Consider the following 7,075-nt stretch of genomic DNA (forward strand, 5'->3'; position numbering starts at 1 on the left):
CACCTGGAAGTCCCCTCCCTACTTCAATTCATCCTGCCACTGCTTCTAGTTATGCTGCCTTTTCAGACCAAACCAAAGTTCATCTTAAATATGTCGATCAATGTCTCATGTCTCCCTAAAATGTATACAACCAAACTTTGTTCTGACCACCTTGGGCACATGTCTTAAGGACCTCCTGAGGCTGTGTCATGGGCACAAGTCCTCAACCTTGGCAAAATAAACTTTCTAAATTAACTGAGACCTGTCTCAGATATGTGGGGTTCTCAGAGGGTAGGTGAATGAAAAAAGGGGGATAACTTATCTAAGTACAGCTTCAAGGAAAGGCTCCAGAGAGAAGTTATGAAAGTTTAGAATAATCAGCATGATTTTACCCAGCAGATGGTGAAAGTGAATTCCAGGTAGGAGAAACTATAAATACAAAAGGAAGACCTGAAACACTTGGTATGTTGAGGGGCGTGGCCTGAAGCAAAACGAGCAGGAAACTGTAGTAAATGCTGCAGAAGTAATAAATAGAAGAGGTGGAAAAGGAAAAGGACCCAGGTGGTGAAGGCTTTTAGTTGCCAGGCTGAAAAAGTGTTTTTTTTATTCAAGAGGGAAGCATTTTAAGAGTGTCCTATAGGTCAGAGACCTTCTGAGGTGCAGTCTCACCTAGAAAATTTGAATTCACACATTGCTTTTTCTCTTTTCTTCCATTTTATGACACCGCCAATTATTAGTATCATACCAATATATTAATAGTCAAAGCTTTTTCGGACGGTGCCACCACAATGGATACATGAATATACGGATGGATTTTTCAGATGCACTGGCAGAGCAAATACTGATTTTATATGAAAAGTCAGCAGAGCCAATTGGAGAAATGTGAAGGAACACTTCTAACTATTATATCCTAATCACAAAAGCAGACAGGACAATGGATAAAGACAAAAGCAAATGCAAGTTATCACAGTCTGGTCCTATACAACTACTAGGACAAGAGAAGAAAGAGAAAAGCAGGCCTAGGTCAGTTTAAAAATGCCATGTAAGTCAGGTAACCTTGAAAACAATCACAGGCTTTGTCTCAACAAGGCTGAAGCCACCTTTGCAAAAATTGTAACTGAGGAAATTATGACATTTAAAGAGATCAGACCTAACTCACTCTCACTCCATCTTGCTTCTAACCTATAAGCTGTCCTTGTTCATTCCTGGGCATAGGCCAAACGAACCTTGGGAAGGAATTTAGTTTATAGTTTAACTTTTAAAAACCATTAATTGCCCTTTCCCAAAGGAGAAAGCAAAACAAAACAAATCACCCCTTCTCGCCTGGGGACCAGTCTGAGTCTGCCTTTGTAGGACTAACAAATCAGCTATAAGATTAGAAATTATGGCTTGGGGCCATGAAGTCTCTGGATGCAAGAGTGTGAGCCTCCCCAAATTTCTTCTTGGAATAACATCACTATTGCAAAGCCTAACATCAGTGTTTGAGATATTTTCTAGACCCTGCACTCTAGGCACCAACTGACCCCACCCAGACCGGTAATCTGGCTCAACCAGATCTGTGATCACTCAGGAATAGAAGGCATCAAGAGAAACTCACTTTGACCCCCTATGAGTTCATTTCCAATCCGACCAATCAGCACTCCCCACCAAATTATCCTTAAAAGCTCTGATCCTAGGGAAGGCTTGGAGAGACTGATTTGAGTAATAATAAAACTCCAGTGTTCCACACAGCCTTTCTGTGTGAATTACTCTTTCTCCATTGCATTTCCCCTGTCTTGATAAACTTTTCTGTCTAGGCAGCAGGCAGGGTTTCTAGGCAGCTGACAAGGAAAACAAACAAAAACTTGCCCTACAAAGCAACAGGGCGGAGGTAGGGATAGGGGCAGAAGAGTGAGAACTAACAAATCAGCTCGAATTTTGATCTCTCCCAGCTTCTTTCCAAGTGGGAATAGCTGGGAACCTTCCCTAGCAGATGAGGCCCTTAGGCTGGCCCCTCCCTTTTTTCAGGCTGGTACTGGCCCAGGAGAAATTGGCTTTCAACTTGTATACTGGGCTCTATTGTGTGGCAAATCCCCCAGGTAGGGAAAAAGGCTGGCTGATAGGACCCTCAGAGAGACACCGTCTGTTAGCTGAGCTGCAATGTGTGCAGCGGGTGGGTGTGGGGGTTGATTGGTTTGTTCTTGAGTTTGGGAGATGAGAGTGGAATGGTGTGTGAAGGTGTGGGTGGGGTTTGTTCAGTGGATGGGTGAGGGATAAGGGTGTAAGTGGAGCTGGGGGTGGTGTTTTTGTGGTGACTGGGGACAGAGGATAGGGGCATAGTGTGGAGAAACAGTCAACCTCTGTAAAATATTTGAAAAGATTTATTCTGAGATAAATATGAGTGACTATGGCCTGTGACACAGCCCTCAGGATATCCTGAGAACATAATGATTCGGTCCAGAAAGACGGGACAACTGGAAGGGGGGGCACTTCCAATTTATAGGCAGATTTAAAAATTTTCTGATTGACAACTGGTTGAAAGAGTTATTATCAATAAAATGCAATGTCTGGATTATAGTACGAGGTTGTAGACACCAAAGTTTCATCATCCTGATGGGGCCTCCAGGTAGAAGGCTTCAGAGAGAATACATTATGTTTCTTATCACATTTAAGGTCTGTGCTCATGTTAATGTTGGAGGACATAATGAGGCAGGTCTGACCACCACCCCCCCCAACTTTCTGTCATATCCTGAACCAGTCTTTCAGGTTAAATTTTACAGTGCCCTGGCAGAGGAAGATGTCCATTCAGATGGTTTGTGGAGGTGGGGGGTTCATAATTTTATTTTGGGTTTACAGTAGTTTAGTCTTTTATGAGAGTGAAAGTGCTGGGTATGCCTGGCTGGTTAGTGTGGGTTGGCACTCCACAGATGATTTCCAGCCAGTAGAGGTGGCTTGGGTTTGGGATGACTCTGTCTAAGCCATTTCCTGTGGAATTGTTTCTTCTTTGGTAGGCAATGAAGGGTCTTTACAGAATGGATCACTTTTTACTTTTTCTGGTCCTTATAGCTCCCAGTTGTGTGTGTAAGCCTAAGGCCATAGGGATTCCCTGTATAGGGTAGAAAATGGGAGTGATGGTAATTACACAGATGTGTATGGTCCTCAGAATGAAAACTGTGTCACAGTCCAAGTCTTTAATGGCTTGGTTCAAGAATGCGATGTTTGGGAGAAAACATCTTGATGGACAGTTTGTATAAGTTGGGAATCATAGCTTTTATGAAATTTTGATAGATATTGGAAACACTGTACATTGTTTGGAAAGGAAATTCAGGGGAAAACGGAGAATCAAATAAGTGTGGAGCAGGTCCTATCTAAACAACTCTTGTTAAACTGTAAAGAACTATGCAATGATCTCACTTATTTACCTTTTTAGATCCATTTTCTTTTTTGTCCTTACAATAACTATATCTAACTAGAATGATTCTGAGTGGCTGGTACACAGATATTTCTACTATTATTAATCTTTATAACCCTCACATTGTTAGAGACATGCTTTTGATAAATTAAAACTTTTATTTACAAACATTACATCTCTTATAAAAGTGCACATATGTAAAAAAGAGAACAATTTTTTGTTCCATTGCAATTATTTGAGGAAATTAAAAAGCTGCCTTCAAAACAAGAGGCAAAAACAAATGATTCTAAAAGTTAATGTCCTAATGATCAGTGGAAGAGGGCAACTTCAGTAAGGTAGAGAAACAATTTTGAGTTGCTATGGTTACTGAGAGAAACTTTGAACTTAGTAGAGAAGAAAAACATATCATAGAAGAAGTGAGCATATTGTTGCTAAAATAGTTTTACCAGCCACTGAAATTTATGTTCTAAAGGGAAAAGAAGACTTTGTCATCTTTTTTGAGGAGAGCTGCTACTTATATATTTAGTTCTTTTGAAGATAGCAATGGCCCATGACTGTTTCACTGGGAAGAGTATGAAATAGTCTTTGAACTCAAATAAATGGACCAAAATAAATTTGTCAGTATATATTTAGTAAAATAAGATTGATAGCCAATAATTAGAGAAAAAAAAGCACCACATGTGTTCACAAAGTACCAATATTTGTTCATTTAAAATACAGCTTTCAGTCGAGCTGTTATTTATGTAATTTTTTTGGTTGAAATGTATAAAATAAAATTCCCTAAAAACTATAATAAAATCAGAGAATTGCACACCTCCTTACCAGAGACTGTAAAGCATCTATCAAATATAGTGAAACTGGGACCAGGTCAAAGGAGGATGTTGAGCATATCTTCTGTAATCTCATCCTGAGTCTAGAACTCCAAAGGAGGTACCCAACAATATTTTACCTGGAAAGATAAGAAATAAATATTTATATTAACAGCTCATCCTATTAAAATTCATGTATAAGTACACAATATATTGAAATGAAGTAACCTGACTTCACCTTAGAAATAAGCCTGACAAGCTCCAGCTTAGCTTCGCCCTCCCTGCCATGGCCCCCTCAGGTTCATTCCTGGGTCTACTTCAGAGCCTTGAACAGCTGAGGTTGGGGTCACCTGTTCTCAGTACCTGTAACTGCTATAACCATATCCTGCTTGGCAAGTCTGCCTGCTATTGTGAAACTCCCCCCCTTGGTGATTGATTGTATGGAAAGTCTCCCCTGCAACCCTCCTTGATGATTGTATGGAAATACTCTTAGTAACCAGCAACTATGGGAACCTCCTGCCTCCTGGTTACCAGCTTCCTCCTACTAACTTGCTTGTTCTGCTTCTGTAAAATTCCACTTCAGCTAGACTCCCTCTCCCCTCTCTTCTAGGTTAGGTATAAAAGGAAATCAGAAGGGAAGGAGAGATTTTGAGCAGTAGCTGACTCTCGGTCACCGGTAATAAAGGACTCTCAATTGGAACTCAGAGTATGGCACTTCCTTTCTAACTCTCTTGGGTATAACAATACATGTATGACAATGTTCTTGGTTGCATTGTTCATAATAACCAAATTTTGAAAGTTGTCCCAATATGTATCAACAAGGATTTGCTGAATAAATTATGCATTATTCACACAATGGAATACTATAAAAGAAGTAACTCTGCATAAAAGAACCTACAAACATGTTAACATTCTATTAAGTGGAGAAATTTATAAAGGAGGATATATACTATGGTTCCATTTTTATAACGTTGTATATGTGTACATAATTTCATTTAATGTACAGGTGTACATATGTATAGGTATCTCTGCCTCTCTAGTCCTCTCTCTGTGTCTCTACACACATGTGTGCATGCATGCACACAAATACACAGAAACTGCTATGGTTTGAATATTTCCTCCAAAACTTATGTTGAAACTTGATCTCCTATGTGGTAGTATTCATAGGTATGGCCTTTCAGAGGTACGGTGATTGAATCAGAGGGTTCTGGCCTTGTGAATGGATTAATCTGTTGATGGGTTATCATGGAAGTAGAAATGGTGGCTTTATAAGAAGCGAAAGAGAGACCTAAGCTACCATGTTAGCATACTTAGCCCCCTTCCATGTGATACCCTGCGCTACCTCAGGACTGCAGAGTTTCTACCATCAAAAAGGCCCTCACCAGATGTGACCCCTCAATCTTCAACTTCCCAGACTCCAGAGCTGTAGGAAATTATTTTAAAAAAAAAAATAAATTTTCAGGTATTTTGTTATAAGCAACAGCAAACAGGCTAAGGCAGGTGCTATGAGTGAGACTGAACCTCCAGAGTTTATAATCGCTTGATGTCTAGAAGCTGTGTTCGATTTGACATAGCCCAGTCTTGATCAGACTGTTAATGGCCTACATGTGATGTAGGAAATATATTGGATATTGTGTGATTGTCTTTATTAAACCATAAAGCTAGGCCACACTGCTTTAGGCCTAGACAGAATTTCCTCCACAGGGAATACATTGCCACTGTCAGATTTAATGTGTGAATAGGAAATAAAGACCTAGGAGGCAGGCCTTACATTGAATACAAATGAAGAAAAAAATACTCCTTCCAGTATCTGGGGCTAGTGAAAAATTTGGCCTTGAACTCCACCTTGTGGAGAGATGTGGAGATGCTGTAAACACTTCCAGTGGTTGGAAGGTGAGCTGTCTGAAGCCACGTGAAGGCAGAAAAGAAAGACAAACAGGAGAGTTAACTTGGTAAGAGACTCTGGGGTGGGCCTGTGCCTGAATAGTTGTAATTATATTCAGTGTAGCATTTTCCTTTTTATACTCCAGAAATTTCAGTAAAATCTTACAAATGCTTACCTTATGCCCACTCTTAGGACTAAATAGAAAAGAGGCCATCCTGTTGGTTTCACAGCAGTCACCACGAACAGCTGTTCCTAGCAGAGATGATTGCCCAGGGTTTAGTACCACCAGAGGCAGGAACATGCTACCATCACAAGACTGGAGCAGAAGATCCTGAGAGGCTTGCTCATCAGCAGATGTGAGGATAATAATATTAAGGATAAATCATCTGAAAGCTCTACAAATGGTGAAGCCCTTTTAATTATTAGTATTTACCTGAGGATAGGATTCACTGAGGTCCATATGATTTTATGTGGAGCCTTGCAATAAGTTTGTCTCCCAGCCTCCAGCTACTCCAGCCCTAATATACATATACTCTTTACACTTCTAGATCTTTTAAAACATGCATCTGATCCTATTGTCACTGCTCAAAATCATCAATACTTTCCCTTCTGCCTGCAGAATAGATTCCAAATTCCTTAAATCTTCATTGAAAGGCCACTGTCAATTACAGTGTTAAACTCAACATATATTTCCAACCTCAGTAACCTCTATACATCTTTTCACTATCTTTAGGTATATGAGAGTCCTAGCTGTTCCACGAAACCCAACAGTGTAATTTGGCAAACAGTAATTTTGGCTTTTATCCAGCTTGGCCTGCTTTTCGTTTTTCAAGAGGTCTGAGTCTGCATTGGTTACCAAGAATTTCTTACTCAAGGTATGGCAGTCAGTAGGAATTTCTGCCAGAGTATGGTGAACCAATCATTGAGATTCTCCAGTCCATCATGAATTATTCAGTGGGAGAATAAAAGTGGATGAAGCATCACCAGTTTTTTTTACCATCTTAACCCAGA

The 7,075-nt window shown here is 40.1% G+C and overlaps 1 long non-coding RNA gene across 1 annotated transcript; it reads right to left on the reverse strand.

Annotated features, from left to right (window-relative positions):
- Positions 1-3,513: 3,513 nt before the first annotated feature.
- LOC108297047 lies at positions 3,514-7,069 on the reverse strand. The gene is made up of 2 exons (XR_001822081.2): positions 6,240-7,069; positions 3,514-4,319 (listed from the first exon to the last, which is right to left on the reverse strand). It is a non-coding gene; the product is annotated as an uncharacterized LOC108297047 (long non-coding RNA).
- Between the last annotated feature and the right edge of the window lie 6 nt (positions 7,070-7,075).

The sequence above is a fragment of the Cebus imitator genome, unplaced genomic scaffold (assembly GCF_001604975.1).
Source record: "Cebus imitator isolate Cc_AM_T3 unplaced genomic scaffold, Cebus_imitator-1.0 Scaffold766, whole genome shotgun sequence".
Classification (NCBI taxonomy): domain Eukaryota; kingdom Metazoa; phylum Chordata; class Mammalia; order Primates; family Cebidae; genus Cebus; species Cebus imitator.